This window comes from Emydura macquarii, unplaced genomic scaffold (assembly GCF_026122565.2).
Source record: "Emydura macquarii macquarii isolate MOO-44397 ecotype Brisbane River unplaced genomic scaffold, CSIRO-AGI_Emac_v2 contig_2890, whole genome shotgun sequence".
NCBI classification, from domain to species: Eukaryota; Metazoa; Chordata; order Testudines; family Chelidae; genus Emydura; species Emydura macquarii.
Window position 1 is genome coordinate 2995539 of NW_027133027.1, and position 15442 is coordinate 3010980.

Below are 15442 nucleotides of genomic sequence, written 5' to 3' on the forward strand. Positions count from 1 at the left end.
TACCTGCAATGCCCTTCTGAGTTCAGTCTGAGAGGAAGGGCCTGAGCCATCTACATACAGACTGGGACAGTATTACATATTCACCTCATTAGTTTTTATTTTGTTCATTTATTTTCTAAAACATGATACTATTATTTAGCAAGGCATATGCGTACTCCTTGTTATAGTTATTTAAAACACATTGCTTGTCCTAATTTAATGACTATTATGCACAATCGGGTATTTTCTTTTGTAAGTTGTCAATAAATAAGCATTTGCAGTTAAAATTTAGAAGAAAGTTATCCAGACATGTTTTTGTTTAACATCAGTTCTAAAATCCATCCATTTTCCCCCGCAAAGTGTGGTCATTAATATTGGCAGTTCTTTTTTCTTACTGTGATTACTAGTTGCCAATACTGAACATGAAATTTTTTCTTCCATGAGCTGCATTTGTTATGTGGGTAGAGCCATTTCTGAAACATTTCTGTTAAAACTTGAAGTGTTGGTGCCCTCTAGTGACCACTTTTCTACTTCAGTTCTAAAGTGCTATTTATCCAAGTTAACAGCTTGCCATCACGTTTTCTGTAGTGTGGACTGAATATATCTTCTTTTTAAAAAAAAAGAATATTATGTTGGGAAAAAATGCTGAGTTGACAACTCTGGACTCTGAATTCACCCAGCTGCACAAGAAGTAATGTGCCCCAACTTTGATGTGAAGGGACCACAATTAAAGAAGAGCAAATAATTCCCAGTGAATAACTTACTCAGGCAGATTTAGAATCTTTTTCTGCTCTCAGAATATCCAAGAACGGATAGCAGTTGTGATGTTTATTTCTTGTTTGATTTTACTCAACAAAATGTTGTACCTTCTGTCACACTCCCACCTACTGCCTCTCCAAATATTGCCCTTCTTCTGCTCTGTGCTCTCCCTCACTTGTGTGTTCATGGCTAGGGAAATGATGTGCTCAGACGTCTGCTTACTATGTTAATTGCCCCTCCCTCTCTTTCTTTTTTTATTTATCCATCTGTTGTCTCATAATGTGCTAATATTGTAAGTTCTTTTGGACAGAGACTTTTTTAAAATACACATATGTACAGTGTATGGTACAACAAGGCTCTAACGCCTGAGTAGGTTCTCTAGGTGCTACTGTGATAAAGTACTAATGATGATGGGAATCAGACCATTGAGCAGCCAAATCTTGAACTGTTTAGTTGTGATTGGTCAGATCACTTGTATGCTATTGCTTCATTTTACTCATTGAGACGTATAGTCAGGAAGAGGGCTTGGAGTTACTGGGGCATTGAAGGGGAGCGAGCTGATAAGCAGGAATAGGGAATTTTATATTTCCTTTTTCTGAAATTGTTTTCCTTTTTGCTTAGTATATTATTCCTAGAGAAATTAGGCCATTTAACTCTTCCTCCTCACATGCACATCAATTAATGGTGTGCACAGTGTCCTTAGCTGGGAAGAGTGCAGGCCGATATTTCTCTGGCAGATTTAATTGCCTCTGCATCAGGGATCTGGAAGGGCTTTCAGGAACTCTGTCCCCCTGCTGTGTTAAGCACCAGGACCCCATATAAAATATACTTATGGCCTTTACTGTTCTACAGCATACAGTGAGGAAAACACTTACAGTAGCAAGGGACAGAGAAATTGTTTGCCTGACCAATTCCAGGACAATCCTAAAACGGCAATGTCAAGAGGCAGCGCTAAGGTTAGTTTGCAGCCCACTGCCAAGCTGCCACAGAAAAATAATGGTCAATTTTACTGGGAGAAGCAGGCAGTCAGGGATTGTTGCCGTCGTCATTGTGATGGGGCACAGATTGACCAATCTGAGTATAGCGGTGATAAGGCCAGCCTTCCCTCCTCCAGAAAAGAGGGATCTTCTAGAGAAGACGCATGTCCAAATTATTCTGAGCTAGATGAGGCTACTGCCTTAGATCTCACTCCCAAAGATTTGGGGTCTGAGGTGGTGGGGCTAGAAGATGAGGCCACAGGAAGATGTAGGGGTGATGGGGACACCACTGCTTCTATCTCTAGCACCTGCTCTTTCCAGTGGTAACAGAAAGCACCTACAGCAGGAGACACAAAAAGGAAAAGGTAGGATTGTCCATGCAAAAATAGATCTTACTTTAATCTATATTACTAGACCTTATTTTAATCAGTATTAAATGCCAGTTTTCTACTGCTCCATGGTTATTTGAATAGACACGCCACAAATAAACTATAAGAATAGAACAATTTGCTGCACATGATGTTAACTTTTCTTTCTGAAATAGATTGTATGAATCACGCTGTAAGTATTTCTATTATCTCTACACTGAAGAGGGGCCAATGTAGAGTTACCAACTGTCACAGCCAATAATACAGTATGAATGTAATATAATATCTCTGTGCTGTATATATTGCAGAGTCAGGGTGATGTTTTACGATGGTATTCGATGATCAATTTGGTTGATGGCCAAATTTCTTTATTTAAACACACAGTTGTTCAGGCTGGGCAGGAATTTAGAAATGCAACATATCTAAATCCACTTAAGAGCACAATTAAAGGGCTCCAAATGCCCAGTAAATGTCCAGGCAACTGCCATAAAAATAATAGAATTACTCCACAGATGCAATGCACTTAACAACATGCCTTCTAAGAGAATTCCTGAAGACATCCTGAAGGTAGGTTCCTCCCTGACTAACAGACCATTATCTTAGCATTCATCTCTCCTATAATTTCTGTCTAAGCTTTTTTTTTTTTTTTTTTAAATCAAAAACAGAGGAGAGGGGGAAGAGGAGAGGAGTAGAGCTGGGAAATGGAAGGAGAGAGAAAATAGAAATAATCAGCTTCTTGCTTTGTTTTGTCCATTTCCAAGCCAAACACACAGTTTTCCCTAGAAACTCTGGGAAGGCTGTGTAACAGGGTAGCCTGCCGCCTTAAGGCATGGAGGCCCAGAGCTGGCTAGCCCATACAATTAGCCCTACCTGTCACAGCTGGGATGAGGTGTGGGTTTTAATTAGTAGAACCAGCTGGATATGGAGAATCTGATTCTCCTATAAATTGCAGCAGCACAGAGCAGGGCAATGCAAAGGAAGACACAGCAGAATCAAGGACTGCTGGATGTATATGGACTCCTGCAGTGAACCCTAAGTTTGCACGGAAGGCCTGGGAGATTCCTGCAGGAGGACTGAGAGAAGAGATATGATGGGGCTTTGAGAATTTTTGTTTTGAATATTTTATTAAGTTAATAAATCCAGCCCCAGGTGAGCTGGTGCCCTGAAGAGGGGAAACAAAGGCAGGGTGCCTGCAGAGACCTCAGGCCATGAAGCAACATCCAGGAGGCAGTATGCCTCGTGACAGCCTGAAAGTATTAAACTACTAAGAAGCCTTTCATACAGAAATTATAAAAGATTTCAAAAGATAGGCTAGGTTCAATTTTTAAAAAATCTGGGACAAGCATGAGTTTAGGTCTGTGATATAACGAGAAATACTACTTGAGCCCCCAAAAGAGCTTATAAGGTACTGATTTTACAGGTTTCTTTATGAAGAATAAAAATAAGATATCAGAAATAATTGAGGATTATGGATCTATAAATAAGTGCACTTTTCTGCTAAAGATGAGTTGACACTGTATTACTAGGTCTGAATTCACTCCATGTTTGGAGTTTTGGAATCTAGCTCTGAATTCCACCTGTTTTGGATTCCACCTACGCAATGCTGCAAAACATCTAATGTGAATATAACATCTTATAAATTATATTTTCCTCTTTGGAAAAGTCCTGCAGAATGTAATTAAGAATTACTCTGTAATATTTCTAACCATCCCTGTATTTAAATGGAATTCTATCCCTGATATAGGTTTCAAAAAATGGTTCATAAAAGGATATCCTCCTAAATTACTACAAGTCTACAGAACCCTATTACATTTCTATTGTATCCAATTATCTTTTAAAAATTAAACTTGCACATATTTCTCACATTTTAAATGCTAAGTTACAACATTCAGCCTTGTGGGTTAACTAAGGAAAAATGAACAGTAATTTCCCACCAGTTTTTTCCACCCAAAGGGAATGGGGTTTTTTTTGTTTTGTTTTTGTTTTTTTAAACTTACATGCATGCAACTTAAAAACAGCTAAAGGGACTTTCCTTAAACTTCCCAGATAGTTATTTTTTTTGGACAGAGATTGCACACAGAAAATTTCAGTGTTAAAAGGATGTTTTGGAAAGTAATCAGCTAAGTAATCAGTAATCATTTTGCACACTTAACTTATTTATTGATTTCAATGTTAATCATGTCACTGAATGAGGTGCTTGATGGTGCTTGATACCACACTGAGGAGGGCGGTACAGTAATCTAAGTAAACTCTTAGACTTTGAGGTCAGAAGGGACCATCATGATCATCTAGTCTGACCTTCTGCATATTGCAGGTCACAGAACTCACTCACCCACCCACTCCTGTAATAGACCCCTAACCTCTGGCTGAAATACTGTATGTTAAAGACTTTACATTATGAATCTGATCCTGCAATTGCTTCATCAATGCAATTCCCGTTGAGCTCAATGGATATTCAACCTATCAAGAATTTACAGGATCAGGCCACAAACAGAATCAGGCTTTCTCTGCACAGGACATTTCTGTGGTACAGGCTTCCTCTATACTTGCCTTAAGAGGAAGCACAGTTCTGCAATTACCTATCATCATCCTTATTAAGCAATTACCCCTAGATTTCCTCCCTTATTTTCTTTGGCATCTATTTCACAGGCAAAATATAATCTAGACTTAAAGACCAAGCACACAGAACAGACAGACTGAAAAAGGTTACCAAATCAAAGTTCCCAGTATAGCAAATCTTTTAGAACATGACCCCTTAGATTACACAGGCTGGTACAGCCCTCTAATAAATCACTCATAAATGCACATAAATGCACATTAATTCAGTTAATGTGACCACAACAGCATTTTATTTACTATGCTCAAATATTTAGAAGTAGTTTACACTGCCCTCTTCTGTGGTACACAGAGAACAAAAGAATGTTTGAGGTGTTTTATTCCAGTATAGCCAGTATTAGTTCCAAAAAACTGAATCCCCTTTACTGTTAAGTAGTGCTCTGCTGCACAATTCTCCATCCAACTCAGATCTTGCTTTTAGGTGTTCATGACATTCTGTGTATTGCCAGAATATGACATACAATGTCAAGATCAGCTTTTCTTTTCAAGTCGTCTTCCACTAATCGCTGCTCAGAGATGAGACCCACTTTTCAGGAAATGCAGCATGGTTACATAAAACCTGACTGACACGAGCTAAGGTGGGCAGAAGAAGTTATCAAAATTTGACTATTTGAAAGAGAAGAATGTATTTTTGTTTAAAGTGGTGGGAGGCTATAATGACTTGCGCCGAGGCTAGAAGAAATCTAAGATCACATTGTAGATGTTAAGAGTTAACGGTATAAATGCTAGTTTTCTCATGTGACATTTGGCTGTGTGTGGAAATAGCCCACAAGTGTTCACTGTTCAAGATGAGACAGGAATGAGTGGCACTCTAAAAGGATATTACTCAAACTGTACTAAATAGGCTAATAATGCAATGTTATTTAATCAGAGTGCTGTCTGATGTTGTTACACCCTATACATAAAAGCCCATGTAGGAGCTAACTGTATTAACCACTTTAGTGTTGAAGAATGTGGAGAATGCATCCTTCTAAGGGACACTTTTGTAGGTTAGTGGATATGCACTATCTGACCTGCTGATAGACAAAGGTGGCTCTGAGAGTACACAGTTTTGGAACACAATGGGTTATTCTGGTATTTAGAAGCAAAAAGGCAAGGAGGTCACATGCACCTTAAGTTTCTAATGCTGTAAATCTAAATGATAGTCTGAAAGGGAAAACTACAATGAGTCACTGAATTTGATCTATGTTCAGGGCAAAATGTTTATAAGGTACAAAAGAGAAAATTGAAAGATAGCATTTTAAATAAAGACTGGCATAAGCCTCTGACAGGCTGATTTCAAGCTTTCCCAGGGACATTCCAATCTGGACTTTTGGTTTCAGCCCAGCCCTACTTTTAAAATACAAGTAGTAAATTAAATCTGTCCTTTTTAAAATCTCACACCAAGTATCTTCAGCACTTCAGTCAACTGACACCCTGGAAATAATGTTTTCTTCAGTGTCTCCATTAGCCATCCCATCCCAAATGCAAGTGCTCCAAGATTGAGCAAAGACTTTGTTTTGTCCAAGGAAGGTACTGTTTTATTTTGGTGATACTCTGTGCCAGTAGAGAGAGAGCCAATCAAAACTCTAGTCTAACAGCAGCTACTTAATCAAACAGCAAACCCAATCACACACATGAAGCATACTATAGCAGTGATAAAGATCAGAGCTGGGACCTAAATTTAAAAAAAATCCAATAAGACTATTCTGTAAACAGGATATCTTGAGGCAAAGTTTAACTACTTAATGACCCTTCAATTACCAGCTGCCTGCCCCACAATGAGAATAGCCGATACAAACAGATTATGTGTAAAAGAACTATTTTTGTGTCCCTTCTTTAAGGCTATAATGGATATTTTCATGTGAGAGGGAATTTAATGCACAATGTATACTGAAAATACCCCAATAGTGGTGACAGTACAGTATAGCTTTTGTCTCAGTTAATTAATGAATGTTCCTTTTTTAAATCCTACAAAATTCTTGATCTTTCTGGTATTTTGATGCGTGAGCTCCACAGGTTAATGGTGAGTTGTAGTCAAAAGTATTATTTATATGTTTTAGATTCATTGTTTTCCAGTTCTCCTTGCTCTTGTATTATGAAAAAAAGATAACTCATGTGCTCTTATCTTCTCTATACCATTCATTATATACAGTCATACGGCTTGTCTACACGGTGTTGTCATGCACCCTATGGGAGGGTGTGATTTCTAAAGTGCACTAAAATGTTGCACATTAATTGGTCCATGTAGACTGCACTGTTGCACACTAAAAGTTTGAAACAGCCCTAAGCTATGTTTAAGAAAAAAAACCAAAAAAAACCCCACCATTTATTCCTCCTCTTTCTGTACCTTGGTCAGTTCCCAGTGTTTTCACATGGCTACTTACATTTCTTTCATAGCCTTTGACATAGTTGTTCATGAAGCTTTCTGAAAGGCCGTAAAAATTATATACAACGTTTCTCTTTTGTCCACTATTTTGTTGACACACACACACACACAAGGAATTCTGGGAGATTAGAAATGCATGAATTTTCTTTACAGGAAACATGCCAGTTTGTCCTGTTGTATCATGTTCATCATCTAGATGTTTTACGATTCTAATCTTCATTATTATTTCAGTCACTTTACCCATTACTGAAGCAAGGCTTACTGCTTACTGGTCTGTAATTTCTAGGATCACCTCTACCTTCTTTATGATATTATATACAACACCAGAGTATTGGAGGGCAGTAGGGTTTAATGACTACATATTAATGTTAACATCTCGACATTTCATTTTTAAGTTCTTTCAGAACTCCTGGATATCACTGGGTGCTGGTGACTTGTTGCATTTTGGTGTCTGAGTTTCTTCCAGCAGCTTGTCATTTGATGTTCAGTCTCTGACAGAACCTACACTTCCCCCATACTCACTGTTTTAAATAAGTGGATCTCCCCAATATTCTCGGTGATAAAAACAGATGCAGATACGTCATTTAACTTCTCTGCAATGGCTTATTCTCTTTCAGTGCTCCATTTACTCTTTGGTATTCAGTGGATCTAACAGTAATATTTGTTCATTATTTTATGACAAGTAGAAGAAAAATGTGTGGTAATTGCCAGGATTACTATGCTTTCTTGAAAATTGGTGGTAGTTTTGCTTTTTTCCTTTCTAGTGCTTTCCCATGTGTCCGTGATCTTTCAAAAGTAAATCAGTGTCACAGAAAATTAGCATTAAGGGAATTAGCTATGGAATACATATGTTGCCTTCTGATTTTTCAAGTATTCACTTACCTGCTCTTAATCAATAGTTGTTTTCACAGGGTCTCCCTTACTAACTGACCATATTTTTGCTTTCATATTTTTCTAATTAAATGTAGATTTTAAATAGGAGCTCAGTTGCTCAGGCATTTTTGAATCATCATTCAACTCCTAATTTACTAAAGAATGTACTTTCTTTCCAGTACTATTATTAAGCCCATAAAGATTTACCTAAATGAAAAGATTAGCTCAAACAGCAAATTTGAGATCCAAACTTTTTCCAAATTCAGGTGTGGTCTGATTATGGTGGACAAATCTGGGTCCATTTCGTCTCCTATAAATAGGGTGATGCAAAGGGACTGAAAAGCAACTAGATCTGGAATAGCTGAGAATTCCCCTATCCAGGACGGCTTCTCAGTTGTGGTGCATAGTTGCTTCCGAGGACACCCTATGCTAGATCAGGAATGCTGGGTGTGGGTTGGGATGAGGCCAATTGCTGGGCATATCAATCCACAGGTAGTCTCCAGTGGACTGTATGCCATTACAAACTGGCATTGTTTAGAGTAACCTCTAAGCTCCTCTGAAGCATGCCTGAGGATTGCAACCAATCTGAGAATCTAGGAGCCAGACCTAGCTTCCTTTCCCTCTGCAGTATCAGTACACTGCTCAATGCATCTGAGTACGTGACTCGTATAGTACTGTAGCAGGCCAGAAAAAAAATACAAACAAGTTTTAATTGAAGTGTTTTACTAACAGTCTTTAGTGCCAGTAGCTAAGCTTTGCCATGAGTTCTAGCTCTGCTTATAATAAAAAGTGCTTTAACAATAGGAAGCCTGAATAGAAGCAGTTGTTGTGTGGGAAGATAATGGAAACAATGATTGGCATAACATTTCTCTTTCTTCTGTTTCCTGTGATACAAGTAACCCAGGAATTGCCGGCAAACATTTTTTCCTTGGGGATATTTGTTACCCTCCCTGGTGTTTTCTTCAAGCCATTAGGATTTTGAGAATAACTTAAAGTAACCATTACAATTAGTGAATATTTGTATTTCTGAAATACTCATTGCTATTATTATTGTTTTAAATAGTTTAGATTGTACTGTGCCTTGTAGTTAAACATAAATCTAATTGCTCCATCTGCAACCGCTAGTCAATGGAGTGAAGAGTAGACCCTTTCAGAAAGGGAGCATAGCTGCCTTGCCCAGGCTGACAGCACTCTGAGGTGGCTGAAGAGTTATGGGAAATGCTGAAGAAACAACTGTGCATAAGCCATGCCCTTACTCCCCTGCACAGGAAACCTGTGTGATGAATCACAGCATATCATATACAAGAGTGCAATCCAGACCAGTGAGGGGTTGTCACTGCTTGCCTAGCAATCGTGGGTGCTACTCAATGCTTTGCTGTTGTAGCTCCCAACTTGAGATACTTATGGTCAGCCTCCTAGCATGCAGGTCACACTGAGTGCCTTTGTGTAGCCATAGCCCTGGGCCAGCCAGCAACTCTGACCCCAGCAGCCTGTCAGCAATGCTCCAATCAGACTTTCCCCTCCAGCAGCCTTGATGAGTGACCCCCAACACGCTCCCAATCCTGAATTTTCCTAAAAACCTGTGTTCTGCACTGTCCACTCTCCTGGACAGTTGAGATAATATAGGTCCTTTGCCCCTCTTAGGGGTCGCTATGCAACAATTTGCTACTTTAACTGGAGTTACCCAAACAGTTCAGTTTAAACACAGCACTGGATTAGTTTTGATTAAAGAATAAAACAAGTTTATTTAACTACAAAGAGAGATTTAAAGTGATGCAAGTATAAGGCATTAAAGTCAGAAATGGTTACAAAAGAAATAAAAATTAAAACATTCTCTAGTAACTAAAACTTAACAAATTAAATTTGGTTCAAGGTAAAATCCTTACCACATGTTCCCAGCAACACGGCTAACTAAATGTTCATGTCAGGTTCCCTCCCAAAGTCAAAAGGCTGGTTCCTTTGTCGTCTTCAGTGAGAGCAAGAAAGAGAGAAAAACGCCTGGGGTGTTTTTGCCCCTCACTTTTATAGTCCAGTCACCCTTTGAAATGCATTTTCCTTACGGTTATCCCTAGATAAAGTTCCTTTCACTCTGATGATGAGATATCGGGACTTGTGGTGAAAGAGGTTCCATGTTGCTGTTTTTGTTAAAATGCAGATTGATCTGTTCTCTTCCTCCATTGCCAGCTAATGGTCACTTGATCAGTTATTAACAATCAACTTGAACACCTGGCTAGAGGCATGAGCTTGTCTTTTGTCTTTAGTATGTAGGGTGTGAATACTGGGAACATTCAGTCACACAGCATGAGGGGGAAAAGCTGTGTCCATGGGACCACTATTCCCTTTCCTGTGCAAGTGGGTGGGATGTGAATAATGTCATGAAATGTTCAGAGTCTTAACTCCATTCCAAAAACACCATCCAGTACAGTTGAGCTGGCACAGAGGGGAAAGTAATCTGCACTTGTTATATAGCTGCAGATTAATTTCCCCCTCATTCCAGGGGGAAAACAGCAACCATACTGTGATGTTGTCACAACATGGTCCCTAGTCTGTTTCCTGACAAAGTACTTACACAGGGTTTATGGCAAAGCTTCAATCTTGCCCTTAGATGTTTGCCAACCTGGGGTTTGCTCCTGTTCTCACTTAACACCATTGAAAAAGTCCCATTCATGTCAATGAAAGCAGAAATGAAAATTTTGTTTGTACTGATGCATTGATTGGGACTTGTTTAAGATATGTCCAAAACTGGCAGTTAAATCTAATTACAAATAGAGATTCTCATTTTTGTTTCTCTCCCACTTCTGAAATTTGAGGGTACTTGAACCAAGGGGTTCATTTCTGGTCCATCTCTAATATTAAATTATTTTTCTTATGCTCTTTAAGAGAAAACTGTTCCCAATAGATCTACGCATCTATAATTACTGATTATAAAATTGTATTGTACTTTATTGTACTGAGTTGGTGAATGTGGACAGTGATATGTGTTACACACTTGCTAGTCCCCTAGTTTTTTAGGAAGTCTCTCTTTATTTAGAACAGTAATTATTCATGCCAGGGAGACTTTACTTAGTTTATAAGTAACACATGGGTATGGTCATTACATCTCTTGTTGATGTAATGTAGACCATGGCTTCCTTCAAAGAAAGAAAAACAAACTTCCTTGCCTTCAACTAATGGAAAATATGGTTAGGAGAGTAAAGTTATTTAGAATCAATAGAGTCAGATTAGTTATGGAAGATTTGTGCAATAAATAATAAACTGAATAATCACTAAGTAATAAAAACTAAGCTAATAATGAAACCAGGAATGACACCCTCATGGAAATAAGGTGCATGCTTTTTTTCCCCTAAAATGTAAAGCACATGTGCCTCATGAAGGCAGAATTCTATCTTCAAATCCCTGTAGATTGATATGAATTGTTCTTGAAGGCAGAATTCGGCCCTCCATGACAAGACAGCAACTCCAAAAGGAATTTAGAGTGGCATGAATATCTGAGGACAGAATTTGGCTGTAACTCTTCACCATGGGTAGCAGAGATTAGTTAACAGCACCACCAAGAAGGCACTTCCATTAATTTCTTGTGGACACCACAGGAAGGTGCTGTAGTTCATTTTCCCAGTATTTAACCTTGCTACTAATTATATAGAAATCAAATACATGAAAGGAAAATATACCATTTTGTTAAATTCCACATTTTCAGACAGACAAGGGCAGAGGCTTTTTTTACAATATCCTAGAGACCAGAATTATCTATCTTTACACCCAGGTAGCAGGAAGGAAAAGAAAGTTTTATAAAAAGTCCCACTGCAAACCATTAGAATAATACCAAAAGGTCTAAAAGTTAATCACAGAGTGAAAACCTAATAACTGAACATGAATTATATGAAAGTACACATTGGCATTGAGATAAAGGCCTTGAAGGAGTGTGATTCAGAAGACCAATTCAACTCCTGGATCTGTCAGAGATATTCTATGTGACCTTGCATACATCACTTTAACTTTATTTGCAGTCCCCCCATGTGCAGAATAGGGATAATGATATTTCATTTCTTCCACCTGTTGTCTGCCTTGTCTATTTAGATGGTAAGATTTTGGGGATAGGGAGTTAGCTCTCTCATTCTATATGCACACAGCACAATGAAGACTTGATCTTTGCTTGGGACTCTTGGAGCTACTCTAATATATTTAAAAGTCAGTTACCTTGATCATGGTTTTAAAAAATGGGGGCAAATGGGCTATTTCTGAACCAAAACAGTCTTTTCAGGAAAGTACGGGATCCATTCAGAAAGCTTTAAAAATATACTAGTTAGCCCAGATCAGTTTCATGTATTTTGGCATGTCTGCAGCTCCTGCCTGACAATCAGAGGCCCATTAATATAAAAAATAATCAGTTGAAATGTTCACCAAACATTTTGCAATGTTCCATTCTGAAATAGGCAAACGTTTTGGAAGATTAATAGTTTGTTCTAAATTTGTCTGTCTGTCATTCTATACAAGTACAGCTAACACTTCCTTGATTAAAGGGCTCAGATGAAATGCAGTACTGTCTACCTTCAGGACTAGAGTGTGGTGGTTTCAGGATGCCTAGGACTATGGGTCCTTTGTTCCCCCTCTCTCTCTCTCTGAAAGCAAGGGGGTGTGGGCTTGCTTATGCTTGACTGGGTGTCAGCTCCTTGACACCACTAGCCTGTGAGTCATGCAAACACTCTCCTCTGGGCTAAGCCAGCCTTATTGTGCCTTGCAGGTTAACAATAGATACATCCCAGTCCCTGGGCCCCTTCGAAACATTGCTCTTCAGTATCCTTCCTCTTGTTGACTGAACATTCACAGAAATACCAGGTCAACTGTCCCCAAAGGGATGGGGTACACATCAGCATGTAAGATTCAATTTAGGATCAGCACCTCGATTAATACCACAGCATTTCTGGAGAAAACAAATAGAAGTGTATTATCAAAGATCAAAATTTTAAGAGAGAGTGAGTAAGGATAATGGAAACAGGTTACATATAAAACAGAAGTATAATATGTTTTCTAGAGACTAAACTTAACAGGCTAACTTTCTGTCTAAACAAGTTTCTCACCCCAAATGTCTTCTGCAGTGTTTCAACTAAGGCTGGTTGTGATCTCGTTTTCATGAATGTAATCGTACTGCCCAATTATTTCCTTTTGCCTTTTCCTTATATTCTCCAAAGTTCATTGTCTCCTTCTGAAACAAAATGACCCCTTATGGTTCATTCTTGTGTTGACTTCATATGTAAATGGGGCTTCCATTGTGTTGGCTTACAATGCTTAATTTACACATGACTGGAGAAAGACAGGTGAACATACATCCTTTGTCCGGCAGAAATCTGTGTCAATCCTGCCTGGATGGATACATATGCCTTACCTGGTATCTGTATATGTTTCACAATGATATTAATGCCCAGTGTGATCCTGGTTTTCATTTAAGATTTTATATTACACTCTGTGGTGGACTATAATGTACATACCTGGATCAGGACATTCTTGTAGTTCAGTTGGCATTGAGGGGTTTTAGGGTCGCACAAAGACACTGAGGGTATGTCTATGCTGATGGCGGCAAAGTTGCCACTGTCAGATCGATCTTTCTGGATGGATTGAGCAGTCAGTGTAGACCCGCTCAATCGATCAGGAAGTTGACACTGGTAATCCATCCCCTCAAGTGGTGCAATGCAGTGAAGACGGTTTGCAGAAGGGAAGCACAGCAATTGACAGGAGTTACACAAGCTACTCTGCCTAGCTTGCATAACTCCCATCGACTGCTGCCAAATTTCCGAGTCAGTGTAGACCAGGACTTAGAGATACTCCACTATGTCACACAAGGGAGAATTATAGGCAGAAGGGGACATCTGAACACTTAGTGCCTCTGTATGCAGTGTGTCCTCCTAGGTGAATTCTATACTAAATCTCCATTTTTTAATAGTTCATTATGTGAGAGAGGATAAAGCAGGGAAGAGGGAGCCTTGTTAAATAGCATAAATGGGTTTCTCTGGCAACCAGCATCAAATTGTGTTACTGTTAGCACATGGCAACTAAATGCAGAAGTGACTATATTTAGTTCCAGGTTTGCCATAGCTCATCTTTTATACTGCAGTACATTTACATGTATCTGCATCAAGATGGAAATAATCTACACATCAGATATCAATGATTTTCAGGGATTTGTGTTACCAGTTTGAAATGGGCTGTCTGGGAGTCCAGCATCACACTTAAACTTTTTTTACATATTAAAAGACTTCCCACTCTTTAGCAAGTTTATTAGCCAATTCCATTTTCTGCAATATAAATTTGGCAAAATTATTGGTATTTAGGGCCTTGGCTGACAGGGGGCCCTGGAGTTACTGTTAAGTACTACTTTACTTTACGTTAGCCAACAATACAGCAAATAGCACAATGTGAAGGGTTTGTCAATTGCATAGCACCAACACTGTGGTAAGTGTCTTACAGACAGGGATGAGGACAAGATCCCTGCTTACAATTCAATAGACAGTATTCAAAGATTGGAAGGGTATATATATTCAAGATTTTCTAAAGTGATTTGTGATTTCTGGATGCTCATCTTGAAACCTTAGAGGGACCTAATTTTCAGAAAGTGCTAAACACTCAACCTCTGAATATCAGGCCCCATTAAGATATCTCAGTTGAGGCACCTAAAATCATCTCTATATAATTGTAATTTATAACTTTTATTTGATGTACGTGATCATTTTTTTTTAATTTAAGTTCACTAGGAGAGGCAATTATAGCGCTACTCTCAGAATTGTAGCAATTAAGCTAATTACTACAAGTCAAATGACAGAAAAAAAAACCATTTTCAGGGAAGAAGGAATAATGCATACCCACTTTAGGGTATTCTCTAATAACGGTTACCAAGGACAATACAGGTGCAGATTATACATACATATATTGCAGTGGTATTCCAAGCAAAAGTGATAGCTTGATTTCCAGTTACTAGCCAATGAATTAATAGAAAAAAATTAGCTTTTAGAATGAACTTAAAATCAAAAGATCAATACCAGAATTAGAACCATTCAAAAGATTTTCACTGAAACTTTTTCCAACAAAAAATGGCTTTTGTCCCAGACACCACAAGAAGATAGACAAGACACCATGAAGATTTAACTAAGCAGCAACTTTATTATTAAATAATGCACCTGGGAAACTATCCTGCAATAACTCAGCCAGTGTAGACCATCCCTCCTTTGTAATCCATTCCACTGGTGCTGGGCTGCTATTTTAATGCCCCGCACCCTAACCACTTTCACCACCATCATGTAAAGGAAAGGGGTGGGGAGAGGTGGTTGTCTCCTCACTATACCAGACATTGAGCCCAAACCCCATCCCCCCCATTTAGAAGATGCATTCTTCTAATCTGCTTCCAGTTTGCTTTCTTTAGGGGAACCAGATTTCCTATGGAATTAACACCTGCTACATTGCAACAAAAATGAATTTTTTCAACCTAACCTACCCACTGGGTTCTTGGGCTG